The sequence below is a fragment of the Gorilla gorilla genome, chromosome 6 (assembly GCF_029281585.2).
Source record: "Gorilla gorilla gorilla isolate KB3781 chromosome 6, NHGRI_mGorGor1-v2.1_pri, whole genome shotgun sequence".
In the NCBI taxonomy this organism is placed as follows: Eukaryota; Metazoa; Chordata; class Mammalia; order Primates; family Hominidae; genus Gorilla; species Gorilla gorilla.
This window is the reverse complement of record NC_073230.2, coordinates 74585001-74609230: the sequence shown is the minus strand read 5'-3', so window position 1 is coordinate 74609230 and position 24230 is coordinate 74585001. Positions and strand designations below refer to the sequence as shown.

General features: G+C 38.7%; 1 long non-coding RNA gene and 1 pseudogene across 3 annotated transcripts in view; one reads left to right on the top strand and one right to left on the bottom strand.

Moving 5' to 3' along the window:
• LOC129523660 (uncharacterized) overlaps positions 1-24230 on the bottom strand; it is a 79510-nt gene that overhangs the window by 5448 nt on the left and 49832 nt on the right. For 2 of the 3 annotated variants that reach the window (XR_010134685.1, XR_010134684.1), the window contains exon 5: positions 4433-4976. This is a non-coding gene — a long non-coding RNA (uncharacterized lncRNA). Of the gene's footprint in view, positions 1-4432; positions 4977-24230 lie in introns of those variants that run through there. The other variant, XR_008667231.2, reaches the window with a different exon arrangement.
• LOC101137371 (probable ribosome biogenesis protein RLP24) lies at positions 7621-8154 on the top strand (annotated as a pseudogene).

Genomic DNA, 24230 nt, shown 5'->3' with positions numbered 1-24230 from the left:
TGCAGCCATAAAAAGGAATGGGATCATGTCCTTTGCAGGGATATGGATAAAGCTGGAAGCCATCAGCAGCAGCAAACGAACACAGGAACAGAAAACCAAACACTGCATGCTCTCACTCAAAAGTGGGGGCTGAACAATGAGAACACATGGACACAGGGAGGGAAACATCACACACCGGGGCCTGTCAGGGGATGGGGGGCAAGGGGAAGGACAGCATTAGGACAAATACCTAATGCATGTTGGGCTTAAAACCTAGATGATGGGTTGATAAGTGCAGCAAACAACTATGGTACATGTATACCTATGTAACAAACCTGCACATTCTGCACATGTATCCCAGAACTTAAAGTAAAATAATTTTTTAAAAAAGCATGTAAAATCAACCATTTTATTTCAGAACTTTTAAATCTAGAATTACAGGCAAATCTGGCATATTTCAGATTACAAAGTGAACACATATAGCACATAATCCTGATAATATTTATGTTAAAGAAGACATGATTTTATTTTTGTTTATTTTTTTTTAGATGGAGTCTCACTCTGTCACTCAGGCTGGGGTGCAGTGGCACGATCTTGGCTCACTGCAACCTTCATCTCCTAGGTTCAAGTGATTCTCCTGTCTCAGCCACCCAAGTAGCTGGGATTACAGGTGCACACCACAATGCCTGGCTAATTTTTGTATTTTTAGTAGAGACAGGGTTTTACCATGTTGGCCAGGCTGGTCTCGAACTCCCGACCTCAGATGATCTGCCCACCTTGGCCTCCCAAAGTGCTGGGGTTACAAGTGTAAGCCACCATGCCCAGCCAACATAATTTTAAAATAAAGTTATTATAAATAAGTAACAATTAAAATTTACTATATGCTGGGTAATCGTCCAAGTTCCTCTTTGACATTAGTTTCTTTATGAATTTCCTGAGGTGAGTAGACATAAAAATATTCTACACTAGAGGGATTAAACATATGGAGTTTAAATTTCTAAGCTGAGTTTCTTCTAATATAAATTTTTAAAATAAAATTGATAATTATTCTCACATTTAGTAAGATGCTTTGTGCTATGATGAAAAGTCAAAGTCTGATTTTCTTTAAGATCACATATGAAAACTCTATTAAGTGGAAATTACAAAGATAAAAACATATGACATCTGTCCCTGGTGTTTCTGGAATTTCTGAGTGAAATCTCAATTTCTCCATTATTCCTCAAACGATTTTGACGTAAGGCACAAACAGAACATTAAAAATAACATACAGGTCTCAGAAAATATGCACAGATTGCCACAGATCTCCAAAAGCAATGGAAGGGCAGTCAGATCATGCAGGCCCTCCCAAGATAAGAAGAGGACTTTGGCTCTAACAGTGTATGCACTGGAAAATCATTGGAGGGACAGGAGAAACCTTTAAGGATTTAAGAACATTATAAGCATAGGTAGAAAATTTTTCTCTGTGGCCACAAGAGAAATAAAGCTCAAATTCTCAAGAACCAATTCCAGGACAAACACAGTGGCTCATATCTGTAACCAAAGCACTTTGTGAGGCCAAGGCAGAAGGATTGCTTGAGTTTGAGACCAGCCTAGGCAACATAGTGAGACCTCATTTCTACTTAAAAAATAAACAAAATTAACCAGGTGTGATGGTGCATGCCTGTAATCCCCGCTACTTGGCTGACTGAGGTGAGAGAATTGCTTGACACCAGGAGGTCAAGGCTGCAGTGAGCTGAGATTATGAGAATCCAGCTTGGGTGACAGAGCAATACCCTGTTTGAGAGAAAGAGAATCAGTTCTATTGCAGCAGAGCTTCCCAAGCTACATTTAAAACTTTGGTTTTCCATTGACCTTTGGACTTCACACATGTGTTATCTGTTCATTCCTTCCCACCCATCAGGATTTATGGCAATTGTCTCCTCTCTTTTTACATTCCATGTATATTCCTGTTGCTGTACAAAGTAACCAGGTCTTGTTTAAAGACTGTCCAATACACCCATTCATATTTTCCACAGTATTAACTGGACTCAGAAAAAAAAAAACACACACAAAAAACTCCCATTATCTGTCTCAGGAGAAAATGAGAACAATAGAAAATGTGTTCAAAGTTTTATCTTTCTCCAGGACTGACTGTAGGCTAGATTCCATCTCCCCTACATGGTGCATTATAAGAAATGATGAAATAATGAAGAAAACAGTTTATTTCTGCTAAGAAGAAGGTTGATGCTTGTTATATTACTAGAGAAACTGGAATACCACAGGAAGTAAACAAAGAAAGCATAATATTACAGGATTTGAAAAAGAAATGAAAAAAAATCTCTTCAATTCAAAAAACACACACAGAAGTCCAGAGAAGATATATCTGAGGATATGTTCATAAAGCACCCAGAACTGATAGCCTGGCTGACTGCTGTGAGTATTGCCCTATAATAAGCCAGTCTATAAATACTACGTTAGACAGCTGTTTTATAAATAACCAAGTTTCATCAAAAGATCACTGTGCATACAGAGAGACCAAAAACTTGTCCCCCGTGAAAGAAAAAAAAAGAATTTCTAGAAATTTACCTTTAAGAAATAAAGATCTTAGGCCGGGCGCAGTGGCTCATGCCTGTAATCCCAGCACTTTGGGAGACCAGTCTGACCAACATGGCAAAACCCCATCTCTACCAAAAATATAAAAATTAGGCAGGCGTGGTGGTGGGTGCCTATAACCCCAACTACTCGGGAGGCTGAGGCAGGAGAATTGCTTGAACTCGGGTGGCAGAGGCTGCAGTGAGCTGAGATTGCACCATTGCACTTCAGTCTGGGCAACAGAGAGAGACTCTGTCTCAAAAACAGCAACAACAACAACAACAACAACAACAACAACAACAACAACAGCAAGAACAAAAAAAACCCTAAGGTAATAATAAAGTCTTTCCAAGATAAACAAAATCTGAGTGTGCTCCTCGCAACTAGTACAGTACTAGAAGACATGTTAAAGGGAGTCAAATATGTTGAAAAGTGAAATAATGCAGGACAGTGTCATAAAACCATAGGAAAATATAACACTCTTTTTTAAGGGAAATATTTAGATGGATAAAAAATTTGCTACTATTATAATAATGGTGCATAAAGCTTTTAAAATGTTATAGAATTTGAAAAAATAAAAAAAGCATAAATCTTTGTTGATAAGAAATAAAATATTTGTGACATTAATAATAAAATGGCAGATGTTAAGATATATAGTTATGATTTAATTGAAGTAACTTTATTGGAATAAAATAGAGTTATAAATTTAATGTTTTATATACTTTGCATTTCTTAAGATGATCATAAAAATCTTATAGAAAGTATATCAAAAATATGAGAAAGGAATCAAAGCATGTCACTACAAAATCGCCAAAAAAAATGAAGACACAGAGCAAATGAAGAAAAACATATCCACAGGAAACACAGAAAGAAAATACAAACCAAATGGTAATAGTAACTTTTCCATTAGAGATTATGTTACATATAAATGGACTAAAATCTTTAATGAAAAGAAATACAATAGCTAAAGGAATTAACAACAAACAAGATGTTACAATATGCTTTCCACAATAGGGTCACATTAGCTCTAAGAAGTTAAATAGGCCGAAAGTATCAGGATGGAAAAACATATTCCATGCAAATAATAACCAAAATTTGGTAAAGTAGTCTTAATTATATTAGACAAAATACACATTAAGTAAACAACTGTCACAGGAGACTAAGATTGTCATTTCATAATGGTAAAAAGGAAGAGAGACAGAGGTGGAGCAAGATGGCTGATTAGAACCCTCTAGCAATCATCCCATATAGGAACACCAAATTGAACAACTATTCACACAAGAAAGCACCTTCACAACAACCAAAAATTAGGTGAGTAATTACAGTACCCAGTTTTAACAAAATAGAGGTACTGAAGAGGGTAGGAAAGACAGTCTAGAATTTCCTACACCACTTATCCCTCATTTCCCAGCAGTAAATATGTGGCACAAAGAGAGAATTTGTGTGCTTAGGGGAAGGACAGCAAGGGATTGTTGAACTTTGCATTGAAACTCAGTGCTGCCCTGTCTTAGTAGGAAGTAATCCAAGGCAGAATTTGGCCATTGCCCATGGCGGGAGCACTTTGATCAGCCCCAGACAGAAGAAAATTATTTATCCCAGCACTTGGTACCTGAGTTGTGGCTAGCCCCTCAGGCTAAAGTGCTCTGGAATTTTAAGTAAATATAAAAGGCAGTCTAGGTGGGGCACGGTGGCTCACGCCTGTAATCCCAGCAGTTTAGGAGGCCAAGGCGGGTGGATCACGAGGTCAGGAGTTCGAGACCAGCCTGACCAACACGGTGACACCCCATCTCTACTAAAAATACAAAAATGAGCCGGACGTGCTGGCACATGCCTGTAATCCCAGCTACTCAGGAGGTTGAGGCAGGAGAATTGCTTGAACCCAGGAGGCAGAGGTTGCAGTGAGCTGAGATCACGCCACTGCACTCCAGCCTGGGTGACAGAGTAAGACTCCGTCTCAAAAAAAAAATTACAAAAAACCCCGGTAGTCTAGATCACAATGATGGCAATCCCTGAGCAAGTTCTGATGTTTTGCGGGGCTCAGAAAAAGTGGACTTAAGTTCCTAGTACTTGGTACACCATGAAGGGTTTCCAGCATCTGTGTCCTCCCTCTGCCCACTTGCAATGCATTTCATCTGAAGATAGGCTCAGAATGGGACGGAAATTTCAATGTCTCAGTGTCTTGTCAGTTGTTTCCCCTGGCTGTGTCTAGTCAGTCATCTTGGCTCCCAATTGAAACTTAGTCTTTTAACAAAACAGACAGTATTAGTCCATTCCCACAATGTTATAAAAATACTAACCAAGACTGGGTAATTTGTAAACAAAGGAGGTTTAATTGACTTACGGTTCTGCATGGCTGGGGAGGTCTCAGGAAACTTGTAATCATGGTGAAAGCAGAAGTAGGCATGTCTTACACAGCAGCAGGTGAGCTAGAGCATGGAAGAACAGGGAAAACTGCCTTATAAGACCATCAGGTCTCATGAGCATTCACTCACTATCACAGGAACAGCATGGGGGAAACCGCCCCATAATCAAATCACTTCCCACAAGGTCTCTTCGTAAACACCTGGGGATTACAATTCAAGATGAGATATGAGTGGGGACGCAAAGCCTAACTATATCCTTCCACTCCTGGCCTCTCCCAAATCTCATGTCTCTTTGACATTTTAAAACAAATCATGCCTTCACAACAGTTCCCCAAAGTCTTAATTTATTCCAGCATTAACCCAAAAGTCCAAGTCCAAAGTCTCATTCGAGAAAAGGAAAGTCTTTTCTGCCCAGCAGCCTGTAAAATTAAAAACCAGTTAGTCACTTCCAAGATACAATGGAGGTACAGGCACTGGATAAATGCTCCCATTCCAAATGGGAGAAATTGGCTAAAACAAAGGGGCTACAGGCCACACGTAAGTCTGAAATCCAGTGGGGCAGTCATTAAATCTTAAAGCACTGAAATAATCTCCTTTGACTTCGTGTCTCACATCCAGGTCACACTGAGGAAAGAAGAGGTGGGCTCCCACAGCCTTGGGGAGCTTCACTCCTGTGGTTTCACAGGGTACAGCCCTTGCCCCCTGGCTACTTTCACAGGCTGGCATTAAGTGTCTTTGGCTTTTTGAGGTGCGTGGTGCAAGCTGTTGGTGGATCTAGCATTCTAGGGTCTGGAGGATGGTGGCCCTCTTTTCACAGCTCCACTAGGCAGTACTCCAGTGCTGACTCTGTATGAGGGCTCCAACCCCAAACTTCCCTTCCACACTGCCCTAGCAGAGGTTTGCTATGAGGGGTCCACCTCTGCAGTGAACTTCTGCCTAGACAGCTAGGCATTTCTGCCATCTCGGCTCACTGCAACCTCCATCTCCTGGGTTCAAGCAATTCTCCTGCCTCAGCCTCCCGAGTAGCTGGGACTACAGGCACTCGCCACCACATCCAGCTAATTTTTTTTGTATTTTTAATAGAGATGGGGTTTCACAGTGTTAGCCAGGATAATCTCAATCTCCTGACCTTGTGATCCGCTTGCCTTGGCCTCCCAAAGTGCTGGGATTACAGGCGTGAGCCATTGTGCCCAGGCCAATTTTTGTATTTTTAGTGGAGACGGAGTTTCGCCAAGTTGGCCAGGCTGGTCTCGAACTCCTGACCTCAGGTGATCCGCCTGCCTCAGCCTCTCAAAGTGCTGGGAAGTTCCGATTTTAAATGAGCTCCTTGTGAATGCATAAAACTGAATGCTTTCAGAATAACCCAGGTCACATCTTGAATGCTTTGATGCTTAGAAATGTCTCCCACCAGATATCCTAAATCATCTCTCTGAAGTTCGAAGTTTCACACCATCTCTAGGGCAGGGGCAAAATACCACCAGCCTCTTTGCTAAAACATAGCAGGAGTGATCTTTACTCTAGGTCCCAATAAGTTCCTCATCTCCATCTGAGACCACCTCAGCCTGGACTTCATTGTTTACATCACTATCAGCATTTTGGTCAAAATCATTCAACAAGTCTCTAGGAAGCTCCAAACTGTCCCACATCTTCCTGTCTTCTTCTGAGCTCTCCAAATTCCTACAACCTCTGCCCACTACCAAGTTCCATAGTCATCTCAACATTTTCAAGTATCCTTATAGCAGTACCCTACTCTATGCAGTACCAATTTCCTGTATTAGTTCATTTTCACACTACTATAAAGATACTACCTGAGGCCAGGCACAGTAGCTCATGCCTGTAATCCCAGCACTTTGGGAGGGTCAGGCAGGTGGATCACCCGAGGTCAGAAGTTCGAGACCAGCCTGGCCAACACGACAAAACCCTGTCTCTACTAAAAATACAAAAATTAGATGGGCATGGTGGCATACACCTGTAGTCCCAGCTACTCAGGAGACTGAGGCAGGAGAGTCACTTGAACCTGGGAGGCAGAGGTTGCAGTGAGCCAAGATCATGCCACTGCCCTCCATCCAGGGTGACAGAGCAAGGCCCTATCTCAAAAACAAAGCAAACAAACAAAAAACATACTACCCGAGACTGGGTAATTTTTTTTTTTCTTGAGACGGAGTTTTGCTCTTTAGCCCAGGCTGGGGTGAAGTGGTGTAATCTTGGCTTACTGCAACCTCCACCGCCCAGGTTCAAGTGATTCTCCTGTCTCAGCCTCCTGAGTAGCTGGGATTACAGGCACCCGCTACCATGCCTGACTAATTTTTGTATTTTTAGTAGAGATGGGATTTCGCCATGTCGGCCAGGCTGGACTCAAACTTCTGACTTCAGGTAATCCATCCACCTCAGCCTCCTAAAGTGCTAGGATTACAGGCGCGAGGCACCGCGCCCGGCCAAGACTGGGAAATTTATAAACAAAGGAGGTTTAATTGACTCATAGTTCAGCATGGCCGGGAAGGCCTCATGAAACTTACAATCACAGCAGAAAAGGAAGCAGGCACATCTTACATAGTGACAGGTGAGAAAGGCTGTGCAAGAGCAGGGAAAACTGACTTATATCTCTGAGGCCAATATCTCTGATAAACATCATTGTAAAAATCCTTAAGAGAATACTAGAAAACCAAATTCAACAACACATTAAAAACATTATTCAACTTCCTCTCAAGCTTGGCATTCGGTCGGTAGGGACCCGCGGGTTCGACATGCATGTCGAGATATGTTATTTCTGTTTGGGGCCCACCTACCCTGGCCATGGCATGATGTTCATCCGCAATGATTGCAAGGTGTTCAGATTTCGTAAATCTAAATGTCATAAAAACTTTAAAAAGAAGTGCAATCCTCGCAAAGTTAGGTGGACCAAAGCATTCCATCCAGAAAGCAGCTGGTAAAGACCTTACAGTGGATAGTTCATTTGAATTTGAAAAACGTAGAAATGAACCTATCAAATACCAGCGAGAGCTATGGAATAAAACTATTGATGCAATAAAGTGAGTTAAAGAGATGATCAAACAGAAACACCAAGCTAAATTTATAATGAACAGATTGAAGAAAAAGAAAGAGCTACAGAAAGTTCAGGACATCGAAGAAGTCAATCAAAACATCCATCTTATCTGAGGCTTGCAGGCAAAGGGAAGCAGCTGGAAGAGAAAATGGTACAGCAGTTACAAGAGGATGTGGACATGAAAGATGCTTCTTAAAAATCTCTGTAACCATTTATATACATTTGAAAATGGATATTGGTTTATTTTTTACATAAGGTCACTTAAATGGTTTCTTTTTTACATAAGATCACTTAAATAAGGTCACTTACATAAGGTCACTTAAATTGGTTTATTTTTTACGTAAGGTCACTTAAATGAAAAGTGATTAAAATATATCTTTCCTACATTGCTATCTACAAAACATCAGATATTACGGATGTTAGATTGCATTCCAGTGTTAAATCTTCACTGATAGATGTATTTATGTAAACCATGAAAATTCTGCTTACAACTATAGAAGTGAATTGTAGACGTAAAATAGTTCTGCCATTTGGACAGTGGCACTAGGCGGCATTTGTGTAATAACTAATGGCAAAAATTCATGGCTAGTGATGTATAAAATAAAATATTCTTTGCAGTAAAATATTCCCTTTATTAATGTTATAAAAGGGGGGATATGGCTGGGCACTGTGGCTCACGCCTGTAATCCCAGCACTTTGGGAGACAGAGGCGGGCAGATCACCTGAGCAGGAGTTCGAAATCAGCCCGGCCAACATGGTAAAACCCCGTCTCTACTAAAAATACAAAAAATTAGCCAGGCGCAGTGGTGGGCACCTGTAATCCCAGCTACTCTGGAGGCTGAGGCAGGAGAATCTCTTGAACCCAGGAGGCGGATGTCGCAGTTAGCCGAGATCACCCCATTGCACTCCAGCCAGGGCGACAGAGTGAGACTTTGTCTCAAAAAAAAAAAAAAAAAAAAAAAAAAAGTGGGGGGCGGATAAGGAACTAACAATTTGTATGACAGTGTCAAATATTATTTTGATTTTAGTATATCCTGTTCTGGTTTATTTGCATCTTAGAAAAGCATAACGGCATTGTTTGATGAAGTCTAATTATGCTGGACTGTTTTGACCTGATTTAACCGTTCTGATAGGTAGTTGTGAAAGTTGGGGATGAGAACTGAATAAATGGCACTACACTCTGGACTTTCCACTTTGGAGGATACTCAGTTCTAACTTGTGATTCCTGGTAGAACAAACTTTATTTTTCTAGTCTAGCAATGATCTAGAAGCAGAGGAATCCCAGTGCCTTCTAAAAGTTATTATCTGGTTTTCTTTTAAAAAAAAAAACTCCTGTTTTTGTAAAGTAGAATTTATGGGTACAATATCTGTTCATTATTTGCACATAAAATAAAACCATTTTTAAAGTAAAAAAAAATAAACAAATAAATAAAAAGATCATTCATCATGACCAATTGGAATTTATTTGAGGGATAAAAAGATGGTTCAACATACACAAATCAATCAATGTGATACATTATATGAACATAACCAAAGACAAATCCTTATGAACATTTTAAGTAATGCTTAAAATACACGTGATAAAATTTAACATTGGTTCATAAGAAAACCCTAAAAACACTGGGTATAGAAAGAACACACTTCACCATGACAAAAGCCATATGATAGAACCACGTCTCAATTACATTAAGTGGGGAGAAACTGAAAGTCTTTCCTCTTAGATTTGGAACAAAAGAAAGATGCTTACTTTTACCACTCTAATTCAACATAGTCAGGGAAGTTGCAGCTACAGCAGTCGCACAAGAGAAAGAAAGGGCATTCAAATAAGGAAGAAAGAAGTCAAAGTAATATTGCGTGCAGATGATATAATCTTATATTTGGAAAACCTAGTCTCCATCAAAACAAACTATTAGAACTAATAAAAAAATTTAGTAAAACTGCAGCACACAAAATCAACATACAAAATGTAGTAGCATTGTGGCTAGGCACGGTGACTCAAGTCTGTAATCCCAGCACTTTGGGAGGCCAAAGGGGGCAGATCACTTGAGGTTGGAGTTCGAGACCAGCCTCGCCAATATGGCAAAACCCCACCTCTACAAAAAATTCAAAAACTAGCTGGGTGTGGTGGCAGACACCTATAATCTCAGCTACTTGGGAGGCTGAGGAAGAAGAATTGCTTGAACCCAAGAGGCAGAGGCTGCAGTGAGCTGAGATCGCACCACTGCACTCCAGCCTGGGTGACAGAGCAAGACTCCATCTCAAAATAACAATAATAATAATAAAAAAACTCCATCTCAAAAACAATTAGTAGCATTTCTAAATGCCAACAGTGAACAATCTGAAAAAGAAATCAAGCATGTCATCCCATTTGCAATAGCAACAAATAGAAAGAAATGCCCAAGAATAAACTAAACCAAAGAAACAAGAAGATCTCTATAATGAAAACTATAAAACAGAAGAATGGAAAGATATTCTATTTTTATGGACTGGAAGAAGCAATACTGTTAAAATGTTCCTATTACCCAAAGCAATCTAGAGATTTGAAATACCATGACATTTTTCACAGAAATAGAAAAAAAGATTCCAAAATTTATATTGAACAACAATAGACCCAGAACAGCTAAAGCCATCATGAGCAAAAGGACAAAATCAGAAATTACATTACCTGACTTCAAATTATACTACAGAACTATAGTAACCCAAAAAGCATGGTTCTGGTATAAAATCAGACACATAGACCAATAGAACAGAATAGAGAACTCAGAAAAAAATTTGTATATCTACAGTGAACCGATTTTCAACAAAGGTGCCAAGAACATACATTGGCAAAAAGGGACAGTCTTGTCAATAAATGATGCTGAGGAAACTAAATATCCATATGCAGAAAAATAAAACTAGATCTCTATTTCTTAGCATATACAAAAATAAAAGCAAAATGGGCTAAAGACTTACATCTAAGACCTGAAACTATGAAGCTACTAAAAAATCCCAAAAAACTGGGGAACCTCTCCAGGACACTGGACTGAGCAAAAATTTCTTGAGTAGTACCTCACAAGTACAGGCAACCAAGCAAAAATGAACAAACAGGGCTGGGCGTGCTGGTTCATGCCTTTAATCCTAGTACTTTGGGAGGCTGAGGTGGATGGATCACCTGAGGTCAGGAGTTCAAGACCAGCCTGGCCAACATGGTAAAACCCCATCTCTGCTAAAAATAAAAAAATTAACTGGGCATGGTGGCACATGCCTGTAATCCCAGCTACCTGGGAGGCTGAGGAAGGAGAATCACTTGAACCCGGGAGGCGGAGGTTGTGGTGAGCTGAGATTGCGCCATTGCACTCCAGCCTGGGCAACAAGAGCAAAATTCTGTCTCAAAAAAAAAAAAAAAAAAAAAAAAAGGAACAAACAGGATTACAGCAAGTTAAAAAGCTTCTGCACTGCAAAAAAAACAATCAACAAAGTGAAGAGACCACCCACAGTATGGGAAAACTATTTGCATAGTATCTATATGACTAGAGACTAATAACAGGAATATATAAGGTACTTAAAAATGCTATGAAAAAAATGCATTAATTCCATTAAGATTGGATAAAATAATTGTTTCTCAAAAGAAGACATATAAATGACAAACAGGTATATAAAAAGGTGCTCAGTATCACTGATTGTCAGGGAAATGCAAATCAAAACTACAATGAGATATCATCTCACTCCAGCTAAAATGACTTTCCCCCAAAAGACAGGCAATAATACATGTTGCTGAAAGTGTGAAGAAAAGTGAACTCTCATACACTGTTTCTGGGAATATAAATTAATACAGTGACTATGAAGTACAGTGTGGAGTTTCCTTAAAGAACTAAAAATAGGACTACCATATGATCCAGCATTCACACTTCTAGGTATACATACTAAAAAATAAAAATAATTAGTATATTGAATAGATATCTGGCCTCCCATGTTTATTGCAGCACTATTACCAATAGCAAAGTTTTGGGATCCACTTAAGTATGCATCAACAGAGAAATGAATAAAGAAAATGTACTACATACACACACACAATATTATTGTGTATACACAATAAGTACAACTGAGCCATAAAAAATGAGATTCTGTCATTTGCAACAAAGTGGATGGAATTGGAGGATATTATATTAAGTAAAATAAGCCAGGTACAGGAAGACAAAAACTGCATGTTCTCACTTATTTGTGGGATCTAAGAATTAAAACAACTGAACTCATGAAGATGAAGAGTAGATTATAGTTATCAGAGGCAGAGAAGGGTAGTGAGGAGGGATGATTAATGAGTACAAAATTGTAATTAGAATGAATAAGATCTAGTATTTGATAGCACAACAGTGTGACTACAGTCAGTAATAACTTATTGTACATTTCAAAATAACTAAAAAAGTATAATTGGAATATTCATGATACAAAAAAATAGTACATGCTGGAGGTGATGTATACCTCATTTACCCTGGTGTCATTATTAAACACTTTAGGCCTGTAAAAAAAAAACTCAAGAAACACATTAATATATACACTTAATATGTACCCACAAAATTAAAAAATAAAAAAAATCTATTTACCAGGAATCTGTAACAGTTATATAAATTTACATATTTTTGTGTGTATATTACACCAAATATTGACAGAAATGAAGCAAGAAATACATAGCAACACAATAATTGTGTACTTCTAGACCAGACCCCACTTTCAATAATGAATAGAAAAATCAAATATAAGGTCAATTAAAAAAACAGAAAACTTGAACATTATAGGCAAATAGACCTAATAAACATGTACAAAACTCTTCAGTCAAAACTGGCAGAATACACAATATTCTCAATTGCACATGGCAAATTCTGTTAGGATACATAATAAGACATACAAAATTGTAAAAGATTGAAATCATGAAATATATCTTCTCTGACCAAAATAAAATGAAACTAGACATTAAAAGAAGAAAAAGTGGCAAATCCAAAATTACTTGGAATTGTTTAAACACACGCTTGAACATATTTTTGTTCAAGGGTAAAATAATTTAATATTTTTAAGACTTTAATACTACCAAGAGTTATGTAGAACTTCAATTTTATATATATCAAAACCCCAATGGTACTTTTTTGCAGAAGTATTTTCAGAATCCTAAAATTTCTGTTAGGGACAATGACTAGGCACGCATTCCCAAAAAACAAGAACAAAGAGGCATTACGCTTCCTGATTTCAAAACATATAACAAAGCTACAGATATAAAAACAATGTAGTACTGACATAAAGACAGATAATTATATAAGGGAACAGAACAGAAAGCCCAGAGGCAAACCCTTTTACATATGATTAAATGAACTTCCACAATGTAGCCATGATCATCCAATGGGGAAAGAAGAATGTCTTTAACAAATAATGTTGAAAACTGAATATCTTCATTAAAAACACCACAAAGTTGGATCCTTTCCTTTCTCCAGATACAAAACAATCTTTTAAAGGGATTAACTAAACGTAAAAAACATAACTAATGAAATTCTTAGAAAAAGTATAGGAGAAAATATAATGACATCAGTCTTGGCACTTTCTTATGTATGGAATTAAATGTATAAATAACAAAGAACGGAAAAATGGGAGTATATCAAATTCCAAATTTCTACACGTCAAAGGAAATGGTGAAGTAGAAAAAGGTAAAAATATTTGCAAATCACATATTTGATTGGTGTTAGTATCAAGAACATATAAACAGTTCCTAAAACTCAACAACAAAAAAGTGAAGAACAAAATTAAAAATGAGAACAAAATTGAACTGATATTTCTCGAAAAATATACAAATGGCCAATAAGCATTTGAAAGGATGATTTACAAAAATGCAAAGCAGAATACGATGAGATATTATCTCACACCAATTAGAATAATGACTACAAAAAAAATCTGTAAAGAATGTGGAGACGTGAGAGAGAAAATTTGTAAACTGCTGCTGGGGAAATATGACTCTGCCAGTATAAAAAACAATATGGAAGTTTTTCAAAAAATTAAAAATGGAATTGTCATAGTATCCAGCAATTCCACATCTAAGTATACATACAAAATATAAGACACATAACCTGGAAGAGATATCTGCACACACACAATATTTGTTTATTATAGCAATGTTTACAAAATCCAAAAGGTAGAAGCAACCCAGATGTCCCTAATGAGCAATTAAAAAAATGTGGTGTATATCTATCTATCTATCTATATATATGCCAAATATATATACACACATATATGTGCACTATAGTGGGTATATATATATATATACACACAACATATGTATACACACACATATACACACAATAGCGTTATTCAGCCTTTAAAAAGGAAATTTGGTCACATTCTCTAAGAATAAATCTTGAGAATGTTAACTGAAATAAGCCAGTAACAAAGTGACAGATAGCGTATGATTTCATTTTTATGAACTATCTTCAGTAGTCAAATAGAAACATAAAGTAGAATGGCATTAGTCAAGGGGTAGAGAGAAGGTGAAATAGGCAGTTGTTATATAAGGGGTATTGAGTTTTAGTGTTGCAAGATGTAAACATTCTAGAGGTCTTTTGCATTAAAATGTGACTATACATAACACAACTGAAACATACACTTAAAAAGATTGAGGCCGAGGCAGTTGGATTGCCTGAGGTGGGGAGTTTGAGACCAGCCTGACCAACATGGTGAAACCCTGTCTCTACTAAAAATACAAAAAAATTAGCTGGGCATGGTGGTGCACGCTGTAATCTCAGCTACTGAGGAGGCTGCGGCAGGAGAATTGCTTGAACCCAGGAGGTGGAGGTTGCGGTGAGCCAAAATTGCACCACTGCACTCCAGCCTGGGCGACAGAGCAAGACTCCATTTCAAAAAAAAAAGATTTAAGATGGTAAATTCGATGTTATGTTCTTTACCACAATATTTTTCTTAAAGGATAACTAAAAAAATCAGAGTTACAAAGCTATCCAAAAATTACCTTCAAATCACAAAATTGTTTCACATAGAGAAAATACAAATTCATCAACAAACACACAGTAAAACTAAGATTATTTTCCTGACTACTCACCTAGACAAGATAAAAAAACATAAAAGATCAGCCAAGAAAAAATATATCAGATAAGCTATGAACAAAGTTGGGGTCATATTTATAGACAACATGCACATTCATATGTGTAATTTAAGAATGACAGCCATCTGGTGGATTCATTTTCTAATTAAGCCCCACATTGACTTAAAGTGCATATATAGAGTTGCAAATTGTCATCCAAAGCTATAATGCATAAGTAAAACCAAAAACACAATAAACTGATGTCAAGGAATCTACCCTAAAAGAGAAACCCAGTAATATGAATTGTACAACAAAAATAAGAGAAACATTTACCCATAAAATTCTGTAGGCTACATTGATGTACTATTAAGAAATAATTTTGCTAGATAACTACAGTGTTCAAACGTGCTTGTGCACTTCTGGAGTGGACACATTTGCAATAATTGGTGTCTACCATATGGCAGTAATTTTTTTTCTTTTTTATACTTTTTTTGTGAGACAGAGTCTTACTCTGTCACCCAGGCTGGAGTGTAGGGGCAGGATCTCAGCTCACTGCAACTGCCGCCTCCTGGTTTCAAGCCATACTCCTGCCGCAGCCTCCCAAGTAGCTGGGATTACAGGTGTGTGCCACCACGCCTGGCCAATTTTTGTATTTTTAGTAGAGATGTGCTTTTACCATGCTGACTAGGCTGGTCTCAAACTCCTGACCTGAAGTGATCCACCTGTCTCGGCCTCCCAATTTGCTGGGATTACAGGCATGATAGCCACCGCACCTGGTCCTTTTTATTCTTGATTTATTTATTTATTTTAACATGTATGAAACCAATCATCCCTGGTTGCTACAGGAGAATAGCAGACAGGTATAGTTAAGAAACAACTTTATTTTATTTTATTTATCTTTTTTTTTTTTTTTTTTGAGACAGAGTCTTGCTCTGTTGCCCAGGCTGGAGTGCAGTGGTGCAATCTCGGCTCACTGAAAGCTCTGCCTCCCGGGTTCATGGCATTCTCCTGCCTCAGCCTCCAGAGTAGCTGGGACTACAGGCGTCCGCCACGATGCCCGGCTAATTTTTTGTATTTTTAGTAGAGACGGGGTTTCACCGTGTTAGCCAGGATGGTCTCGATCTCCTGACCTCTTGATCTGCCCACCTCGGCCTCCCAAAGTGCTGTGATAACAAGCGTGAGCCACCACGCCCGGCCTATTTATCTTTTTTTGAGATGGAGTCTCACTCTGTCGCCCAGGCTGGAGTGCCATGGCACAATCTCAGCTCACTGCAACCTCTGCCTCCCAGGTTCAAGTGATTCTCCTGCCTCAGGCTCCCACGTAGCTGGGATTACAGGTGCCCACCACCATGCCCGGCTAATTTTTGTATTTTTAGTAGAGATGGGGGTTTCACCAAGTTGGCCAGGCTGGTCTTGAACTCCTGACCTGAGGTGATCCACCCGCCTCGGCCTCCCAAAGTGCTGGGAATACAGGCATGAGCCACCATGCCCGGTCAAGAAACAACTTTATTTTGAGCACAGGAAATGACAACAGCACTTAACAGCTATATCATAGTCTAAATCCTGCTTTGGCAGTAAAATTTTACAGAAAATGCACTACAGTCAGTAAGAAAATGCTCTAATAAGAAAATTTTAATAAGCATTTAAAGACAGTAAAGATAATTTCTTACTATTAATATACTGATGCTATTTTTACACAAAATTAAAAGTCTGCAATCCAGTCTTTAGAAGCAAAAAAAAAAAAAAGCCTTAGACTTCTAAATAAAGTAAAAATGTGTATGTTGAAAACATGAGTCACTGATATATAAAATAAAAATTTTGGAATAAATTATATAATAATTTCGATATAGGTTGAGAAAATGAAAATCTTGATGTATTTTTGGCTACTATAAAACTTACAAATGAACATTTTAATAAATAAGGAGTGCCTAGTAGCTAATTAACTTCTTACGTAACATGTAAATTACAGTATATTGTTCTGAACTTTTGAATCTAAAATTACAGACAAATTTGAAAGACAGAAAAATAGAAAGTGAAACCATATTGGGAGAGTGACATCAGCAGGAATGTGGAAATAGGGGGGTCACTCTTGTTTATCCTGCCAGAGCAACAATAATTTTGCTGCCATCCATGGACAAAAGTGCCTTTATGAGAGTTTTGGGATCCAGGGAGAGTATTGTGATGCCCTGCAAAAGCCCAAGACTGAGGAGGGCTGTATTGGGAAGGCAGGCCCTCATTCAGGTGGCAAACTTGAGGGCTCCTGATCTTGATTACAGACCAGAAAATGACTCACTCAACTCAGTCACATTGAATATTCTGAGGTGACTCTGTAATCATCTCTGATGCCTTCTAGCCACGGTCTAGAAGCAGTCCTTCCCAGAGACCTCAGGACACTCAGTCACGGTCATGGAGGCAGGCCTACAGAACTTGGCCTTTAGTCTTTACTGTGACCTCTGAAGCAGGTCTGTGACTCAGTTTTAGCCATCTTAGCCACAGTTCATGGACAGTCCTGCCTACTTGGGAACCTACACAGAGACCCGAGGAAACCCTCCCAGGTACTCAGAAGGAGCCACACTCATCTACACATCTTGTAACAGGCCTACCTTATGTGAACCCAACTGCAGAACCCTGCCCTGGTATCTGCCCTACAAAACAAAGTTCTGAAAGCAAAGTCTGCTCAAAATAAGAAAGGATTTACAAGAAGACTACATTATGTCTAATTCAAATACTTCTATTTTAACATATTACTGACAATCCTAAGTATAACAATGTGGCAATAAAATGAAAAAAGCCATCTGAAATAAAAAAAAAAAGAAAAATGTCACTGTTTGTAGATGACATACTCTTATATATAGAAAACAATAAATAGCTGGTGCAGTGGCTGACGCCTGTAATCCCAGCACTTTGGGAGGCCGAGGCGGGTGGATCAGCTGGGGTTGGGAGTTCGAGACCAGCCTGACCAATATGGAGAAACCCTATCTCTACTAAAAATACAAAATTAGCTGGTCATATTGGTGCATGCCTGTAATCCCAGCTACTTGAGAGGCTGAGGAAGGAGAATCGCTTGAACCCCGAAGGCAGAGGTTGCCGGGAGCCAAGATCACGCCATTACACTCCAGCCTGGGCAACAAGAGCGAAACTCCATCTCAAAAAAAAAAAAAACACAATAAATAGTACACCAAAAAGCTGTTTAACATAATAAATGCATGCAGTAAATTAGCAGAATATAAAATTGGCATACAAATATCAATTGTTTTCATACACTAACAACAAACTATCCAATAAAAAAGAAAAAAAAATCTCATTTAAAATAGTATCAAGGCTGGGTGCGGTGGCTCATGCCTGTAATCCTAGCACTTTGGGATGTCGAAGTGGGCAGATTGCCTGAGCTCAGCAGTTCGAGACCAGCCTGGGCAACATGGTGAAACCCCATCCCTACTAAAACACAAAAAAATTAGCCATGCGTGGTAGCATGCACCTGTAGTCCCAGCTACTCGGGAGGCTGAGGCAGAAGAATTGCTTGAACCTGGGAGGCGGAGGTTGCAGTGAGCCGAGATCACACCACTGCACTCCAGCCTGGGTGACAGAGCGAGACTCCATCTCCAAAAATAAATAAATAAATTAAAAAAGCATCAAAATAATAAATTTCTTAGAAATTAAACCAGATAAAAGACCTTTATGATGAAAAATAAAAGATATTAATAAAAATTGGAGAACACACAAATGTAAAATTGTGCCACATTTATAGATTGGAAGAATACATACTGTTAAAGTTTTCATGTTATCCAAAGCAATCTATAGATTCAATGAATTTCCTATCAAAATTCTAGTGACCTATTTCACAGTGATAGAAAATATAAGCTTAAAATTTATATGAAACTCCAACAGACTTTGAATAGCTAAAGCAATCTTGAGAAAAAAGAAAACAGTTGAGGGCATTATAGTTTTGATTTCAAACTATATTTCAAGACTACAGTAATAAAAACGTGATGCCATGCACATAAAAGTGGACAAAAGAACCCATGGAACATGGTAGAGGACCCAGAAAAAAACCTATTTATATTAGGTCAGTTAATCTTCAATAAGGGTACTAAGAATGCACAATACAGAAAGCATAGTCTCTTCAATATTTGGTGCTAGATAAATGGATATCTGCAAGCAAAAGCATGACATTAGACCATTTTTCTTAAATTATACCCAAAAATTAACTCAACATAAAATAAAGACTTAAATAAAACACATGAATCCTTTAAAATTCAAAAAGAAAACATATGGTAAACCTCCTCTATATTGGTCTTGACGGTAATTTTTTGGGAAATGGTAACAAAAGTACAAAAACAAGAGCAAATATAAACAACTTGGACTACATCAAACTTAAAAGTTTCTAAACAGAATACAACAAGAAAAATTACAAAATGGGAGATAATAATTGCAAACCATATATCTGTTAAGTGGTTAATATCCAAAATATATAAATAACTCATACAAATCAAAGGTGAAAACAACAATAATAAATATAATAATAATAACCCGATTTAAAAATAGGTAAAGGAGGCTGGGCATGGTGGCTCATGCATGTAATCCCAGCACTTTGGGAGGCCAAAGCAGGCAGATCACGAGGTCAGGAGTTTGAGACCAGCCTGACCAATATGGTGAAACCCCATCTCTACTAAAAATACAAAAATTAGCCAGGCGTGATGGCACGTGCCTGTAACCCCAGCTAGTCAGGAGGCTGAGGCAAGAGAATCACTTGAACCCAGGAAGCGGCGGTTGCAGTTGAGCTGAGATCACGCCACTGCTCATGCCTGTAATTCCAGCACTTTGGGAGGCCGAGGTGGGCAGATCACTTGAGGTCAGGAGTTCGCGACCAGCCTGGCCAATATGGCAAAACCCTGTCTCTACTAAAAATACAAAAATTATCCGGATGTGGTGGTGCACGCCTGTAATCTCAGCTACTCGGGAGTCTGAGGCAAGAGAATCACTTGAACCTGGGAGACAGAGGTTGCAGTGAGCCAAGATCATGCCACTGCACTCCAGCCTGGGCAACAGAGTGAGACTCTGTCTCAAAAAATAAAAAAATAAAAATAGGTAAAGGAATAATTTTTTTTAGTAAAGACATAGAAATGGCCAACAGATATATGAAAAACTGCTCAGCATGACCAATCATCAGGCAAATGCAAATTAAAATCATGATGAGCTATCACTTCACACTTGTTAAGATGGCTAATATAAAAAAAATGAGACATGTATGTTACTCAGGTAATGAATATCCTAAAAGCACTAATTTCACCACTGCAATCTATTCATGTAATAAAATTACACTTGTGCTCCCAGAGTTTATACAAAAAAAAAGAAAAATATATAATGTTTTGAAAAGGGTGTGAAAAAAATTCTGTACTCTGTTAATGAGTTATAAATTGGTAGTCATTATAAAAATCAGTGTGGAGATTATTTAGAAAAAAACCCCACAGAACTACCATACAATACATCAGTCCCACTTCTGTGGATATATATAATATATAGAAATAAAATTAGTATCTTGAGTATTTGGATCCCCATGTTACTTGCAGCATTATTCAAAATTGCCAAGATATAAAAACAATCTAAATGTTGTTGAATGCTGAATGGATCAAGAAAACATGTTGTATATATACTCAATGAAGTATTATTTAGTCAGTCTGACAACATGGATAAACCTGAAGAAAAATATGCTAATTGAAATAGGATGATACTAAAAAAGCTAACTTATGGACTCACCTACTCATTACTTAGAGTAGGCCCCAGAATAACAAATGATTTATATGCACATTGAAGCTTGAGAGGCAATGCTTAGCTAAGTGGCTCTTAGCCCAGACTTCTAATTAGGATTATGTAGCCAGTTTTAAAAAAATCCCATCACCCATGCCTCCTCACAGATTATGTCTGTTGATCTGGATGGGAGCATCTATGTTGTTTTAATTAAGTGCCCTTGTGGTTCTAATGTGAGGTCAGGATCATGCCTGAGGGCTCCTAGAGACATTCATGAGAACTGAATTCAGCCCTTATTTCTATTTTTTTTTTTTTTTTTTTTTTTTTGAGATGGAGTTTTGCTGTCATCACCCAGGCTAGAGTTCAGTGGCACAATCTCGGCTCACTGCAACCTCCGCCTCCCGTCAGCCCTTGTTTCATAGGGAAGTTGCAGACCCTGCTCTGCTTGGGTTTGATAGAAGCAGGCCAGTGCAGCCATTATTCCCATTGCTGCAGCAGAAATTACTGAAATCTTTGGCAGAGACAGGCACTTGCAGGAGGGAAAGGAGAAACAAATGTTGATCTTTATGTAGGAGCTCACTGTTCCTGACTCTCTCCTGGGATAAAAGACAGAGAAGTGTGACTTTTTATGCACTTCTACATCCTTCTGCCTGTGGATGCAGTGGTAGCAGGTGAAGGGGTTGTGTTGATGCCTTTACAGGAATATTCTCAAGATGCAAGTTTTGGCCGGGCATGGTGGCCAAACTTGGGATTACTCCTGTAATCCCAACACTTTGGGATGCTGAGGTGGGCAGATCACAAGGTCAGGAGTTTGAGACCAGCCTGACCAACACAGTGAAACCCAGCCTCTACTGAAAATACAAAAATTAGCCGCGCATGATGGTGCGCACCCGTAACCCCAGCTACTCAGGAGGCTGAGGCAGGAGAATCACTTGAACCCGAGAGGCAGAGGTTGCAGTAAGCAGAGATCGCATCACTGGGTGCCTGGATGACAGAGTGAGACTCAGTCTCAAAAAAAAAAAAAAAAAAAAAAGCAAGTTTTATTTTTTCCAGAGGATCTCACCTGACAAGGAATCTCAGAGAAGAAGTAAAAAAGAGAATAAAATACTGGGTTTTGGGTAAATGTGTCCCAGTTCAGGGGCTGTGTCCACTTTTCCTCCTGGAATTTTACATGTTTAGAACTTCAAAAACCTTTACTTCTCTACTTGTGATATTCCTGCCTATGTGTTTTTTTTTCAACTACATTTTCCCCTTTTCTTCCTGTGGTGGTCAAAGAGCTCTGCAAAATTTCTCTCCTCTATATACCAGAACCTTCCCTCTACTCTCTCCATTCAGGCTTTATACACACCATGACCAAACCTCACTATGAATGTATTGCATGCAGTATTAAAAGTGTTCCATTTGGCTAGCCATGCTGGCTCACACCTGTAACCCCAGCACTTTGAGAAGCTGAGATGGGAGAATCTCTTGAGTCAAGGAGTTTGAGACCAGCCTGGGCAATATAGGGAAACCCTGCCTCTACAAAAATAAAACAAATTAGCTGACATGATGTCACACATTTGTGGTCCCAGCTACTTAGGAGACTGAGTTGGGAGAATCACTTAGGCCCAGGATGCTGAGGCTGCAGTGAGCCATGATCATGCCAATGTACCTAGCCTACATGACAGAGTGACAGCCTGTCTCAAAAGAATGTTCTCTTTGTGACAGATCAACAAGAGCAGGCATGAACACCCAAGATTTCTGTTGGGGATAGGGTCATGCCCTCAGATATTGAAGAAGGGGAACACATGCTCTTTAGGTCCCATCTGGATGCTCCATCTGCTCCATGTGTAACAGAATTAAGGAAATGCGGAAAGAGGATGGCATTAATTCCCCAGAATTTCTCCGAAAGTTTTGAACAAAAGAATACTTAGAAGACACTTACTTTTTACGATGCTAAAGAAAAAATATTTAACTACATTTACTAAAGATTACAGAACCTGGGATATTTCTGTAGCTTAATCTTTGAATAAAACTAATGTATCTCTATAATTAGATTCAGATTGTAATTTACTTCTTTGTGTTCAATAATATCACAGCTCTGGGTGCGGTGGCTCACACCTGCTATCCCAGAACTTTGGGAGACCGAGGTGGGTGGATCATGAGGTCAAGAGATCAAAACCATCCTGGCCAACATGGTGAAACCCCATCTCTACTGAAAATATATAAATTAGCTGGGCGTGGTGGTGCACACCTGTAGTCCCAGCTACTCGGGAGGCTGAGGCAGGAGAATCACTTGAACCTGGAAGGTGGAGGCTGCAGTGAGCCAAGATTGTGCCACTGCACTCTGGCCTGTCGACAGAATGAGGCTCCGTCTCAAAAAAAAAAAAAAAAAAATTACAGCAGTGATATTGTGCCCTCTGTGTGCATTAGCACTTATACCAATTCTTTCTATTACAGTTCATGTTAATTTTATTCTGTTGGATAAGGTGCTGACAGATTTTTTTAACTGTAGAGTTAATGATTTTTCTCTTTATTATTAATAAGTAACTTTAGGAGATTTACCAACTGATGTTCATAAATCATCACATGTAATCTGGAGTCTCCCAATTCTTTTCAAATTCTCCTTGCTTATGGCTTGCTTTAGAAAATGGAAGTTCTCACCTTTGTGTACTGGGATAAACCCAGGCTCTGCCATGTACTTAATATTTGACAGGATATTCTCCTTGGGCCAAAAGCATTGGCATCACTGGGTAGCTTATTAGAAATTCAGAAACTCAGGCTTGAGCCCAGATCTTCTGAATCAAAACCTGCATTTTAACAAGATCTCCAGTTCATTGTTTTACACATTAAAATTTGAGGCATACCTTCTAACTGACCATAACTTCTTCATATAAGAAATATTCAGCCAGGCTTGGTGGCTCACGCCTGTAATCCCAACATTTTGGGAGGCCGAGGCGGGTGGATCACAAGGTCAGGAAATCCGGACCATCCTGGCCAACACGGTGAAACCCTGTCTCTACTAAAAATACAAAAATTAGCTAGGCATGGTGTTGGGTGCCTGTAGTCCCAGCTACTCAGGAGGCTGAGGCAGGAGAATTGCTCGAACCCAGGAGGCAGAGGTTGCAGTAAGACGAGATCTCATCACTGCACTCCAGCCAGAGTGACAGAGCGAGACTGTCTCAAAACATTTAAAAAAAAAAAATCACAACTTAGCCTGTATAATGTAAATATATCAGTAAAAAATATATATGCATGGGTTAATGCGCTAAATTTTATGCTGTCTCATCCACAAAAGCATACTCACTACTCTGGTTTAGTGGATGTTTTGCCATTCTTCTTCAGCATTAGAGAATAAATTAGAGAGTATTTCTGTGTTAAAAATTATTTTACTGGACAACTCCAGTCATTCATATATGTCAGAGCCAGTTCTTTTTACTCTCTATTTTCTTTCTTTCTTTTTTTTCTTTTTCTTTTTCTTTTTTTTTCTTTTAGA